Below are 14,762 nucleotides of genomic sequence, written 5' to 3'. Positions count from 1 at the left end.
AGGTCATCATTTTGAACCCCTCAGATAACGGCTGGTTGAGCAGCAGGGGGAAAAAAATCCCACAAGATTCAAAACCTCACAGCCTAAGTGTTGTAAGTTTTATTATCCAGTTTTTCTTCTTAGTGATTTAGTGCTTTCACTACTTGAACTACAACTCCTAGAAAGCCTCATGTTTCCCCACCGCTCCCCTCACTGTTTCAATTTAGCTTCCCAAAGCTTTCTGGGAAGGCTGGGCTGATACCCAACTACGAATCCCAGCAAGCAGTGCGTGACGCAAGGACGCAAGAGGAGGACTCTGCAGCCGTCCAGCCCCGAGGAGCCAGGTAGCTTCCTTGGCGGGACGTCTAGGGGCGAGTTCTACCGCTTCCCCTTACCGGAAAGCTTGGGCTCTGTCTTCTAATTTTGTACGTCCTGTCATTTCCTGGTTTGGGGAATGGGAGGGGGAAGGGTATCTGGCTTTCTGGCGGATCCCCAGCACCTGTCTCATCTCCTTTCCCTGCCCCGAGTGCAGACCTGGAGGTGACAAAAGTGGGTCCTCGGGGATGTACTGCCCATATTTCCTGTTTCCCACACCTCTGGGCTTCGAAATCAAGAACCCTGGCTTGGCAAACAGGCCACCTGGGGCCGCTCATTTCTTCTTGTTTTATTTATTTATTTATTTTTGGTACTGGGGATCAAACTCGGGTCCTTGAGCTTGCGCAGCAGGCGGCGAAACCACTGAGCTAAATCCCCGGCCCTCCTATTTTGTTTTTTAAGTAGGGTCTCGCTGTAGACCAGGCTGGCCTTGAACTTACTATGTATCCCAGGCTGGCCTCGAACTCATGGCAGTCCTCCTGCCTCAGCCTACGGAGTGCTAGGATTACAGGCTAGCGCCACCACGCCCGGCCCACATTTCTTCTGAGAATAGGAAGAGTGAAGGCGTTCGAGTAAAGGGCATTCAATAAATGTTTATGTGCCTAATGTGGTCCCTGTTTGATCCCCAGCGGTGAAGATGATCGTGAAGTTATCTTACCTACTGTATATGAGTTAAAAAGGGGCTGGGGAGATGGGAGCGTGGGAATCCTGTGTTTCTACACACAAGTGGTGGTTTTGAGAACAGAAGACTAGCTGGGCGTGATGGCACATGCCTGTAATCCCAGCACTTGGGAGGTTGAGGCAGGAGGATTGCTGTGTTCGAGGCCAGCCTGCTTGGAGAGGACATGGTGGTGCTGTTTTGTTGTAGTTGTTGTTGTTGTTGTTGTTGGGGGTGGGGGGGCTTTTTTTGTTTTGTTTTTTCTTTTTGTTTTTGAGACAGGGTCTCACTGTGTAATTCAAACTGGCCTTGAACTCACTATGTGGCCCAGGCTGGCCTCAAACTCATGGCGGTCCTCCTGCCTCAGCCTCCTAAGTGCTAGTATCACAGGTGTGCACCACCACCACACCTGGCTGGTGGTGCTGTTTTAGCCTGGGTGGCTGCTCAGACGATAACACTTGGCTAAAGACCTGAGTGATTATAATAGTGGGTCAAACAGGAAATTGTGGGTAAAGGTCCTGAGGTGGCTGCATTCCTGGGGTGTTTAAGGGAAAGAGTGGACTATGAAAAGGTAGGCTGGAATCAGCTCCAGTCTGACCTTGTAACCCATGGCAAGGAGTCTTTTTTTTCCCGTAATTGTCCTAGGAAGCCACTGAAGGGTTTTAAACAGGGATGTGACAAGATGTAATTTACATTTTAATGTCATCATTTTGGCTGTTCTCTGGAGAATGGACTGAAGAGGGGGAAGTTATTGAGGTGGATTAGTTGAAAGAAGACAATGATTTGGATTAGGATGTGAATTAGAGTAATGATCAGTTTTGAGATGTGTTTGGGGAGGTGGGGCAGGCAGGATAAGTTGGCAGATGTGTGCAGTGTGTGCTGCAGAGAATCAAGAACATCTTAAATTTTGAGCTAAACAGCAAAATCAACAGGAATGATCTTAGTTCTGTTTTGGCCATGTTCAGTTTGAGCTGAAGTGGAGATGTCCAAGGCAAATGGGAACATGGCTTTAGAGTTTAAAAAGAGAGGTCTGAGCCTAATACAAGAATCATCAGTGCAAGGAGGACACTCAAGACCAGGTACTGGACTCCAGGCCTGGCTCTACCTCTGACTATGTGACCTTGATCAGGTCCAGACCCTCTGAGTCCTATTTTTATTCAACTGTAAAGAGCAACAGTAATGCCTAGCTAAGGGACTAGAAAGAAAAGTGAAATGTTCTAATTTCAGGCTGTGTTGTCCTTTCTGTGGTTATTTACTACTTGCAAAGCATCCTGGTCACTCTTTGGGGCAGGAAATTGTGAGCCTGCAGGGAATCTGCAACCATCTAATCTGGCTGGTGAGAAGTTCAGGAGAGAAATCCTTTTAAGTGAGATGAATAGGAAAGACCACAAGGAGTTAAAGGTGTGGCTTATTCTATTTCTATTTTGCCTTGTTTTGTTTTTGAGACAGGGTCTCGCTATGTAGTCTAGGCTGGTCTTGAACTCACTATGTAGCCCATGCTGGCTTCGAACTCTTGGTGATCCTTCTGCCCTGGCCTCCCTAGTGCCGGAATCACAGACATGCACCACCATGCCCAGCCTATTTTTTATATTTTAAATTAAAATTCTCATTTTGGGGCCGAGGATTTAGCTCAGTGGTTTCACTGCCTGCTGTGCAAGCGCAAGGACCCGAGTTCGATCCCCGGTACCAAAAAAAAAAAAATTCTCATTTTGGAGTAACAATTTTTTTTTGTACCGGAGATCGAACTCAGGACCTTGGGCTTGCAAGGCAGGCATTGGAACCACAGAACTAAATCTCTGGCCCTGGAGTAACAATTTTTAAAACCTTATTTTCTTTAGGCTATCAATTTCAACTTGAAATTATTATTCTATACATGAATCTATGAAAGTAAGAAAAATGACCTTAACTTTTGCTTTAATATTTGAACTCAAGTTGAACAAACTAAATTCCTTTAAACACGTAGACCTTTTTACAGCCTAATTTATTTCCTTAAACATTTTATTTGGTTTTTTTTGGGTTTTTTGGTACCAGGGATCGAACTCAGGTCCTTGAGCTTGCACAGCAGGCAGCGAAACCACTGAGCTAAATCCCCGGCCTCCTTAAACATTTTAACTCTATTTATAAATTTAATATATTTGATTTTCTTTTTAAGTACTCTAGATGCATAACCTAACAAGCCCAAATTCCCCATGAATACTTAGTTACTAGAAGAATCTAATTAATTAAACTTATACTGAATTTCAAGTTCTTATAAACAGTTCAGTACTTTTTGCAGATGTAGTCAAATTCTCTTATGTCAGTGGCTCTTGGCTGAGGAGTTTTAAAAAATGCAGGCTTCTGCTGGGGATGTAGCTCAGTGGTATAGCACTTGCTTAGATGCCTAAGAGCACAGGGCCAGGGATTTAGCTCTGGTTTTGCCGCCTGCTGCGAAAGCGCAAGGACTGGAGTTAGATCCCGGGTACCAGATACCAGATCTGTCTCGATCTCTCTCTCTCTCTCTCTCTCTCTCTCTCTCTCTCTCTCTCACACACACACACACACACACACACACACACACTCCACCTCTGACTTGAAATCAGAATATTACAGGGGGAAGATTTTAAGGGTGGGCCCCCCGTTAGAAATAGTTATAGTTCTACAGGTGATTCTAATATGTAGCAGTGTTTCCAATCATTACTAACCTGTCAGTCTAAACTCATAAATCTATTGTCAATTACAGAGATATTTTACCCGTTATCTAACTATATTTATTATCTTAGAATCGTAATACTTATTTGTCAGATATTTGGCAAATCAAATTATTTTCAAAGTTACACATACTTCAGATTTCAAGAATATACTGATTATTACTAAACTCAGGATTACTAAACTTTCCATCTCTGTTTCTAATTCTAAACTTTTCTGGACTATAAGGAGACCCTTATACAGTAAGAAAACAATTTTGTTGACTCTATAAATTGTGCATTGCATCCAGGTGAGGTTACATTTCAGTGAGCTAAGGTTATTCATAATCAGATCAGACTGATTTCTGACTGAGGCATGAATCCAGGACCGTGTCTACTTGGAATTCCTGTCTTCAACCCAACTGTCCTCAGCCAAGGCTGCCTTTGAGATTCAGGGGGAAGCTCATTCCTCCAGGCTTTTGTTTTTTAGGGGGTACTTGTACTTCTAGAGGATGCTAGAATTGCTACAGATTTCTGGGACCCCTCCAGGTCTCCTAACATAATTTCCAGGATTTGACCCAGGAGTTCCTCCCTTCCCCTGTACTGGGTCCAGCCCAGGGCTCCAGGGCCTCAGACATGCTGAGCAAGTGCTCTACCACTGAGCTTCACCTCCCAACCCAGGAGACTTCATTTTCAACAAGGTTCCCACTTAGGAGCTTGAATGTTTTTTAGGAGGGTTGATCTGATGCAGCCCAGGGTAGAGTGAACTGAGGAGGCTGTGTCCAGATGTGGAGAGGAGTGGCGGTGGCAATAGAAGGTCAGATGGTATTTGAAGCTCAGACCAGGGACAGAAGAAGGAGGAGACAGAGACAGTTCAGAATCTGGAGATCTGGTTCAGGAGCCTCCCTCTGACTATTTTTATCTTTCCTATTTGGACACTGGCCTCCTGGGACCTGTAACCATCTGATGAGAAAACATGTCTCTAGCCTTCGGTCCCTGGAGCCCAGATTCAGGCCCAGCTGACCTTCACTGGCCCTTGGGGCGTGCTAGGCCAGGCCTGGTTACAATCAGGGTTTGCCCTGCCAGTTTTCTGCCAGGAACTGAAGGAAAGGTCTGCTCTGTCTCTCAGTCACCACCCTGAGCCACTTCATCCAGATGAACTGAGTGCCTGGAACCATCCATGCCAGGCAGCCTCCTGAGGGAGAAACAATAGGGTTTATCCCTGCCTGACAAATCTCCCTCTTTTTTTTCCTGAATACCTAAAAACCACATTTTTTAAAAAGTAAAACATTGGTACATTTTAGATATACACAATGATAACATTCATCAGAGGGAATTTGTACCTGTACATCACATATCTTGCTTTTTTTTCCTCATTCTCCTTCCCTCCCTTCAACCCCTCCCCCCATTACAAAAGCTTTTTTTCTAATATTCTCTTTTTTTTCTTGTCCTTTTCTTCCTTTCCCCTTCCCCCCTCCCTGTTCCCCTTACCATTTGAAGATTTTCTTCCTAGTTTCCAGTAACTATTATACATTTTGGACCTTATTTTCACTTTCAATTTCTCACACCAGAGAAACAATGCAGTATTTAAACATGTGTGTCTGATTTATCTCACTTAAAAGTATGGTCTCAAGGTGCATCCATTTAGCTATAAATGTCTGAAGTTCATTCTTTTTTATGGCAGAGTAGTACTCCACTGTATGAAAAACTCACATTTTCTTTATCCATTCATCAGTTGATGGGCATTTGGGCTGTTTCCAAGATTTAGCTGTTACAGACTGTGTCGCTATAAACATGAGTGTGCATATATCGTCCAGTACCATTTATGAAACAGGCTGTCTTTCTTCCAGTGAAGGTGTTTGGCTCCTTTGTCAAAGATAACTTGTCTGCGAATGTTTGGAGTTGTTTCTGCATCTTCTAATCTGTTCCACTGATCCTCAGGTCTGGTTTTTTGCCAGTACCATGCTGGAGTTTTTTTGGGGGGGTACTGGGATCGAACTCAGGACCTTGCGCTTGTGAGACAGGTGCGGTGCCACTGAGCTAAATTCCCAGTCCATACCATGCTGTTTTTTATCAACAGTAGCTTTGTAGTATAATTTCAAGTCAGAGATTGTGATGCTTCCTTCCTTGCCTTTGTTGCCCAGAATTGCTTTTGCTACTCTAGGTCTCTTCTGGTTCCAAATGAATTTGATAATTGTTTTCTCCAATTCTGTGAGATATGCTATTGGAATTTTGATCAGGATTGCATTAAATCTGTATGACAATTTTGGAAGTATGGCCATTTTCACTATATTGGTTTTTCCTACCCAAGAACAAAAGATATCTTTTCATTTTTCTGATGTCCTCTTCTATGTCCCTTTTCAGAGTACTCTAGTTTTCAATGTAAAGGTTTTTTACTTCCTTCATTAGATTGATTCCTTGGTACTTCATTTTTTTGGATGCTATTTTGAAAGGTGTTGTTTCCTTAATTTCTCTCTCTGTGAGTTTGTTGTTTGTGTACAGGAATGGTATTGGTTTTTTTGTTTTTGTTTTTGGTACTGGGGATGGAGCTCAGGACCTTGTGCTTGCAAGGCAGGTGGCAGAACCACTGAGCTAAATCCCCGGCCCTGCTATTGATTTTTTTGAGTGTTGACTTTGTACCTAGCTATGCCACTGAATTTGGTTATTAAATCTAGAAGTCTTTTGGTGGAGTCTTTGGGGTCTTCTATGTATAGTATCATGTCATCTGCAAATAATGATAATTTCACTTCTTCATTTCCTATCCTTATTCCTTTTAGTTCTTTCTCTTGTCCAATTGCTCTGGCTAATGTTTCCAGAACTATATTGAATAAGAGTGGTGATAGTGGACATCTTTGTGTTGTTTCTGATTTTAGAGTGAAAGCTTTCCATTTTTGTCCGTTTAGTATGATGTTAGCTATTGGTTTGTCATAGATGGCTTTTATCAGTTTGAGATAAAAGCCATCTATTCTAATTTTCTGTGGGGTTTTTATCATGAATGGGTATCAGACTTTGTCAAACGCTTTTTCTGCATCTATTGAGATGATCATATGGTTTTTGTCCTTGGCTCTGTTAATATGGTGTATTACATTTATTGATTTGGATATGTTGAACCATCCTTTTACCTCTGGGGTGAATCATATTTGGTCATGGTGTATAATCTTCCTGATGATTTGCTGTATTCTGTTTACCAGTATTTTTTTGAGGATTTTTGCATCTATGTTCATTAGGGAGATTGGCCTTCTCTGGTTTTGGTATCAGGGTAATGCTTGCTTCCAGGAATGAATTTGGGATTATTGCTTCCCTTTCAGTTTCATTAAAGAGTTTGAGAAGTAGTGACATTAGGTCTTCTCTAAATTTCTTTCTTTTTTTTTTTTTTTTTTTGGTACTGGGGATCGAACTCAGGTGCTTCCACTTGCAAGGCAGGCGCTGGAACCACTGAGCTAAATCCCCGGCCCCTTCTCTAAATTTCTTGTGGAATTCAGCAATGAATCCATCAGGGCCTGGGCTTTTCTTTGTTGGTAGGGTTTGTTTGTTTGCTTGTTTGTTTCTGGTACTGGGGATCAAACTTGGGACCTTACGCTTGCGAGGCAGGCAGTGGCACCACTGAGCTAAATCTCCGGTCCTGGAAGGTTTTTAATTACATCTTCAATTTTATTGACTGATATTGGTTTATTTAGAATTTATATATCTTCTTGACTCAGCTTTGGTAATTCATATGTATCTAGGAATCTGTCCATTTCTTCTGTTTTCCATCTTGTTAGAATACAAGTTCTTGAAGTAGGTATTGATGATCTTCTGGATTTCTGCAGGATCTGTGGTGATTTCACCCTTTTCATTTCTAATTACATAGATTTGAGTCTTTCCTTTATTTTTTTTTTGATAGGTTGGCTAAGGGTTTGTCAATTTTATTTAATCTTTCAAAGAACCACATCTTTAATTCATTGATTCTTTGTATTATTTTCTTAGTCTCCATTGCATTAGTTTCTTCTCTGATTTTTATAATTTCTTCCCTTATATGAGCTTTGGGCTTGACTTGCTCTTCTTTTTCTAGAAGCTTGAGGTTCAACATTAGATTGTTTATTTGAACTTGTTCTGTTTTTCTGATATGGGAATTCACTGCCATACATTTCCCTCATAGACTAGTTTCATTGTATTCCATAAGTTTTGGTATGTTGAATTGGCATTATTGTTTAATTGTAGAAACTGTCTAATTTCTTCTTTAATTTCATCTGTGACCCAGTGGTTGCTCAGGAGGTGTTGTTCAATTTCCATGTGTTTATGAAGTTTTTGTGGCTTCTTTTGCCATTGATTTCTAATTTCATTGCACTGTGGTCTGATAATATGCATGGGATAATTTCATTGCCTTTGCATTTACTTAAGCATGTTCTATAAGCTAGTATGTGGTCTGTTTTGGAGACTGTCTCTTGTGCCACTGAGAAGAATGTGTATTCTGATGTTGTAGGGTGGAGCACTCTGTAGACCTCTACTAGGTCCATTTGTTCAAAAGTTTGGTTTAGTTCTGATATTTCTTTGGTTTTTTTTTTTTTGTCTATTTGTGACAGTGGGGTATTGAGGTTCCCCCATTACAGCTGTATTAATGCTTATTTGATTTTTCGTGTCCATTAATATTGGTTTTATATAGTTAGGTACACTGTTATTTGATGCATGTATATTTATGATTGTTATCTCTTCCTCTTGGATTGTTTCCTTCAAAAAGGATGTAATGGGGGCTAGGGATTTAGCTCAGTGGTTTCGCCACCTGCTGCACAAGCACAAGGACCTGAGTTCAATCCCCGGTACCAAAAGAAAAAAAGATGTAATGACCTTCTTTGTCTTTCTTAATCAGTCTTGTCTTGAAATCCACTTTGTCTGCAAATAGAATGGCTAACCTTGCTTTTTTCCAGCTGCTTGTCTCATAGAATATTATTTTTCATCCTCTCACTTTCAGTTTATAAATTTCTTTTTGAATTAAATGTGTTTCTTGCCAGGCATGGTGGTGTATGCCTGTAATCCCAACACTCGGGAGGCTGAGGCAGGAGGATTGCCACAAATTCGAGGCCAGTCTAGGCTATGTAGTGAGTTCAAGGCCTGTCTGAACTATATAGCGAAACTCTGTCTCAAAAGAAGCAACAACAACAACAAAATAATTTGTTTCTTGTATGCAGCATATTGTTGGATCTTGCTTCTTGATTTATTCTGGCAGTCTGTTTCTTTTCTTTTCCTTTCTTTTCTTTCCTTTTCTTTTCTTTTTTTTTGGCATGCCACTGAGCTAAATTCCCAGCCCCAGTCTGTTTCTTTTGAAAAAAAAAAATCCACATTAAATGTAGAACTTCTGGCCAGGCATGGTGGTGCATGCCTGATATCCCAACACTTGGGAGGCTGAAGCAGGAGAATCACTGCGAGTTCAAGGGCAGCCTCAGGTCCATAATGAGTTCAAGGCCAACCTGAATTACACAGTGAGACCCTGTCTCAAAAAAAAAAAAAAGTAGAACTTCTTAGAAAAATGGAGAAACACAAAATGCACATGAGCTTATTATCCAGACATAACCACAGTAAATATTTTGTGTCCACTCTGCATATGTGTGCATATGTGTGTAGGGGGAGAGTTCTTTCTCCTTACAAAAGTGGTATCATGGGCCAGGGAGGTAGCTCAGTGGCACCATGCCTGCCTGGCAAGCACAAGGTCCTGAGTGTGATCTCCAGTATCAAAAAAAGAAAAAAAAAAAAAAGGAATGTAAAAAAAGTGGTATTATATTGTACATACTGTTATGATAATTTTTTGATACCAGGGATTGAACTCAGGATCTTGCGCTTATAAGGCAGGCGCTGGAACCACTGAGGTAAATCCCCGGCCCTGAACTATTTTTCATTTAGCAATATAGAGTAAACATTTGTTCAAGTGACAGAGTAGTTTCCTTTGATTTGATTTTTATTATTTATTTATTTATTTATTTATTTATTTATTTATTTATTTATTTATTTTGGTACCGGGGATCGAATTCGGGTCCTTGCGCTTGTGCAGCAGGCAGTGAAACCACTGAGCTAAATCCCCGGCCCTTGATTTGATTTTTTTTTTTTTTTAATTTGGTACCGAGGATGAAACTCGGGACCTTGCGCTTTCGAGGCAGGCGCCAAAACCACTGAGCTAAATCCCCGGCCCTTGATTTGATTTTTTTAAAAAAAATTCCTGAGACAGAGTACTCACTATGTTGTCCAGGCTGGTCTCAAACTTCTTGACTGAAGTGATCCTCCTGCCTCATCCTCCCAAGTACCTGGGACTACAGGTGTACACCACCACGCCCCCTTCACAGTGATTTTGAACAGCTATGTGGTTTACCATTGAACCAATGTGGCTCACACTGCTCTTGCTTCTTGCCAAGTGTGGGCTCTCTGTGACTGTAGTTTTTCTGAGGGCAAGATGAGGATAATAGAACCAACCTCACAGGCTTTGTGCATCATGGCACTGAACTCCCAACTCCACAGGGGACTCTGAGCAGTGTGTGTGGTTTGTAGCAAGAAGTGGATAACTGTCAACTCTTCTGTTAAGACATTTACACTTTGGTTTTAGAACAAGCTACCCTGCAGTGGCCTTTGGGGTACAGGGTGAAAATCTTTATCCAAATGCTTGAGACCAGAAGTGTTTCAGATTTCTGAGGGTTTTAGATTTTAGGATATTTGCATAGACTTTACCAGTTGAACATCCTAATTAGAAAATTTGAAATTTGAAGTGCCTGGAGATCTGAAACTTTTTGAATGTTATATCAGAACTTAAAGTTTCAGATTTCAGTGCATTTGAGATTTCAGAACATTATCTATCTGTCTATCTATCTATCTATGTAAAATTTTTTTCTTTTTGGTGGTACTTAGGATTGAACCTAGGCCTTCACAAGGAGCTACATCCTAGTCATTTTTTATTTTGAGACAGGGTTTCACTACGTTGTCCAGGCTACATTTGAACTTATGACCTTCTCGCCTCAGCCTTCCAGAGTGCTGAGATTATAGGCAGGTGCCACCATACCTGACTGGATTTCAGATTTTTTTTTGGTACCAGGGATCGAACTTGGGTCCTTGCGCTTGCAAGGCAGGCAGCGGAACCACTGAGCTAAATCCCTGGTGTCAGATTTTTGCATTAGAAATGTTCCACTTATATATAACTAGATCTTTGTGGTCATCTCAGGTGATTTCTTTGGTGGAATTCTTGTTGGATACAGTTGCTTCTCCTTGGTGTCACAGGCACAAGGCTTGTTATCTACTACTGTTACTAGGGGCGTGTCTGTCAGCTGCACCCCAGCATCTACTCAGTGTACCTTCTTGTGAGAGCAGGAACTCTGTGGTGAGACTGAAGCCCTGTGTAGCAAAGAGTAAGTGATGTTGGCTGTAACATCATTTGGCAGTAAACATTTGGCTGAGGAATGCATGAAAAGGGACCAGTGGAGCCTTAAGTTTTGCATATGTGAGTGGGAGGAGGGGCCTTAACTCCAGAGTGTTTTAGGATGGAGGTTTCTTAGTACCTCTGGCTGCCACAGATTTGGTCAAGGGATTTGGTTTTAATTCATTCATTGCACTGTACTAGTTATCTATTGTTGCACAACAGATTACCCTAAAAACTTAGTGACATCAGACAACAAACGTTAATTATCTCCTGCTGTTTCTGAGGGTCAGGAATCTGGCAGTGGCTTAGCTGGGTGATTCTACCTCAGAGTCCCTGAGGAGGTTGCAGGTAAACTGTCAAGAGGACAGTCATCTGAAGGGTGCACTGGAGCTGGAAGGGTTGCTTCCAGAAACACTTGTTCACATGGCTGTTGCAGGAAGTCTCTGTTTCTGGCCACATGAACTTCACTGGGTGGCAGCTGGCTTCCTCCAGACCAAGAGATCAGAGAAAGAGAGACACTGTGATGGGAGCTGCAGCATCTTTTATAATCTGCCCTTGGAAGTGACATACTGTCGCTTACCATCTCCTCTGTTCTCCTGGTCACACAGACCAACCCTGACACCACTTTCAAGGATACTGCACAACTACCACTTTCACAAATGTGCATTGAGGACCACTGGTGTGCCAGGCACTATGCTGAGCACCCAGCATGCATGACCTTGAGTCCTCATCATCAACTTGTGAAGCAGCATTATTACTTCCATCTTCCAGATGAAGGGCCGAGTGTAAGTAGTTTACTCAGAGTTACACAGTCTGAGAGTGGCATGGATGAGACTCAGACCTGACTTGAATGATTAGCATATAGATGCTCCTTGATTTAAGGTGGGGTTACATCGGATAAACACATTATAAGTTGAAAATACTGTAAGTAAAACATGGATTTAAGAAGTTAGGCTTGGTGGCAACACCTGTAATCTAGCACTCTGGGAAGCTAAGGCAGGAGGATCTCAAGTTTGAGCCCAGCTTGGGCAAGTTAATGACTTAACAAGACCCTATCTCAAAAAAAGGCTGAGGGCCGGGCCTAGTGGCATATGGCTGTAATCCTAGCACTTGGGAGGCTGAGGCAGGTGGATTGTTGAGAGTTTGAAGCCAGCCTGGACTACATATGAGGTGAAGGCCAGCCTGCTCTACACAGTGAAACCTTGTCTCAAAAAACAAAAACAACAATAACAAAACACTGAGGATGTAGCTCATTACAAAGACCCCAGGTTCAATCCCCAGCACTGTTTAAAAAGAAAAGATGGAGGGGTGCATTCAATACACCTAATCTACAAAACATCACAGCTTAGCAACACAGTACACTGTGGAATATTGGTTATTTCCCCTGGTGATTTAGGAGAGTATTCCCTTGTAACCTCAGCAGGAACTGTGATTCACTGCTGCTCCTCAGCATCATAATACATATCACTAGGTGAGGAAAAGATCAAATCTTAAGGTACAGTTTCTACTGAAAGTATAGTATACTGCTTTTGAACTTGGTAAAGTCGAAAAGTCACAAGTTGAACCATGATAAGTTAAGCTCTATTTGTGTGCAAGAAAAAATAACTTGCAAGGTTTGGCTGAGGTGGGCTGTGTGACTTTGGACAGTCTCTTGCCCTCTCTGTTCTTCAGTGCCACCCTAGAGTAGCATTACTCTGAGGATTTAGGGCCTGCTTAGATTTCGGCCCTATCCAGACCTACCCAGTTAGAAATTGCCTTGGTTGGGACCCCTGCCACCTTAGACTGCTGGGAATGAGATGATACACCCCACCCCAAGGAGTACAAGAGATAAACATATGAAAAAAATCAGAATGAGAAATGATTACAGCTAGAAACACTGGGGCATTTGAAGGATGCCCCTAACATATGGGGGCTTCTGTCAAGGAAGACACCTATGTTTCCTGACACTTCTGTTGGAGAAGGGTCCTGGGCGGGCAGGCTATGGGCCACCACCACAGGATAATTCTGATGCCATCAACTCTAGACATATGTGGCACTGAGACATTGCCGTGCTCCTAGTGGGTGTGTGTTAGTGCTGTCCTCTGGCTGTGGTTTACTGTTTACCTAGACTCTGGTGGTGCCGTAATTAGAAGAAATGACAGGTGAGCTTGAGGGCAGCATGTGGTGAGCACAAGTCCTGAGTAATTACAGTGCACATCCCAGACCCTGGCCAAGGCTGAGCTGTTGGCTTATTTTAGCCCTGCGCCAAAGCCAGCTCAATTTCCCGAGGTACACACAATGAAAGGAATCAGAAGACTGATGAAGTACAAATGCCTGCCTGCGACAGCCTCAGAGAAGGGTGGTGGGCTGGGGAGAGAATGGGCCCTAGTGTGAACATGGCTCTGGTGGGCCTCGGCTGTGGGGCCGCAGGTATGTGGCTTCACTGCTGTCCCACTAGCAGCATTCAGGAAGATTGCTATTATTGTGTCATTGTTATTGACACTAACAATAATCCCTGCAATTGTTGTTGGTGTCTCCCCTAGCCAATGAGCTATAAGCAAATTAGTATTTCTGTTTGCTCATCTGTAAAATAGGCCCCTTGATATCTTCTCAGTGGACCTCCATGGCTATTAAATAAGAGAATGAAGGCCAAGTACTCAGCACTCAGAAATAAGATGTAGAGCTATTTCCTCCCTCATATCACCCCTTCTTTGTTTTTGTTTTTTGTTTTTTAAACAGTACTGGGGAATGAACCCAGGGCCTTCACTGAGCTATACCTCCAGCCCTTTTAAAAATATTTTTAGTTTGAGAAAGGGTCTTGCTAAGCCCAGGCAGGGTTCAAACTTGCTATCCTCCTGCCTCAGCATCCCAGAGTGCTGGGATTACAGGCATTTGCCACCATGCCTGGCACCCGGCATCTTTTCTTCCTTTTTCTACCCCTCAGTGTTTCAACTAGTTGGTCATTATTTCTTTGACCCCAGAGAACTGAAGTCAGGTGTTATAAGACAGCCAAGTGAAGACTAAGTCAGTAGAATCTGGCTCCATGGGCAGGCACACAGCTGGGTGGGCTGGGGTTCTGCTGGAGACAGATATCCTGTGTGGAGAAGAAGGCGGTGAGAGACTTATATTTAGGGCTTTTCTTGTCTCTCTCCTGTATGCTCCTTAGTTTTGTACCTGGGTTGTGGGGAAGAGAGCCCAGGATACACCGGGATTGTACAGAGGGCAGATGGCCTTGGCTTTAGTGGGCAGCTTGCTCGCTCATCCACAAGCAGTAGTGGCCACTAGAGTAGCCAGGCCTTGTTCTGGGTGCTGGGGAGCTGCAGTTGGACAGACAGAAGTGTCCGCCATGTAGGAGCCTGTGCTGTAGTGGGGGAAATGGGTCCTCCAGACAGGAAGTCTGCATGTGAGGAGGTGAGACATTCTATGGAAAACAGCTGGGTATAAGAGAGGCGGAGGTGCCTGTGGCATTGACTTTGACCACAGTTTTTTTTGGGCGGGGGTACCAGGAATCGAACTCAGGTCCTTGCGCTTGCACAGCAGGCGGCAAAACCACTGAACTAAATCCCCGGCCCTTGACCACAATTTTAAATCAAGTGGTCAGGGTGTGCTCACTGAGGATGAGGAATAAGTGCCTGGTGGTAACAGTAACAGCTGTAATGCCTCATTCTTTGAGCACTAACTATATACTAGGCACTCTAATGTACTTTAGTCAGCTCTCTGTATCTGTAGGTTCCAA

At 42.8% G+C, this 14,762-nt stretch overlaps 1 protein-coding gene across 5 annotated transcripts in view; it reads left to right on the top strand.

Annotated features, from left to right (window-relative positions):
* The first annotated feature begins 172 nt into the window (after positions 1-172).
* Positions 173-14,762, top strand: part of Zmat5 (zinc finger matrin-type 5) — a 37,669-nt gene continuing 23,079 nt past the window's right edge. The window contains exon 1 of one of the 5 annotated variants that reach the window (XM_087198536.1): positions 173-323. The gene's annotated coding sequence lies outside the window, so the exon portion shown is untranslated. Of the gene's footprint in view, positions 405-14,762 lie in introns of all 5 variants that reach the window. The other 4 variants (XM_004843416.3, XM_013071994.3, XM_004843415.4 and 1 more) reach the window with 4 other exon arrangements.

The sequence above is a fragment of the Heterocephalus glaber genome, unplaced genomic scaffold, assembly GCF_053883595.1.
Source record: "Heterocephalus glaber isolate CG9 unplaced genomic scaffold, H.glaber_assembly_v1.0 deba00001687, whole genome shotgun sequence".
NCBI lineage: Eukaryota > Metazoa > Chordata > Mammalia > Rodentia > Bathyergidae > Heterocephalus > Heterocephalus glaber.
Note: the sequence above shows the minus strand (reverse complement) of the source record. Positions and strands in the feature narration are given on the sequence as shown.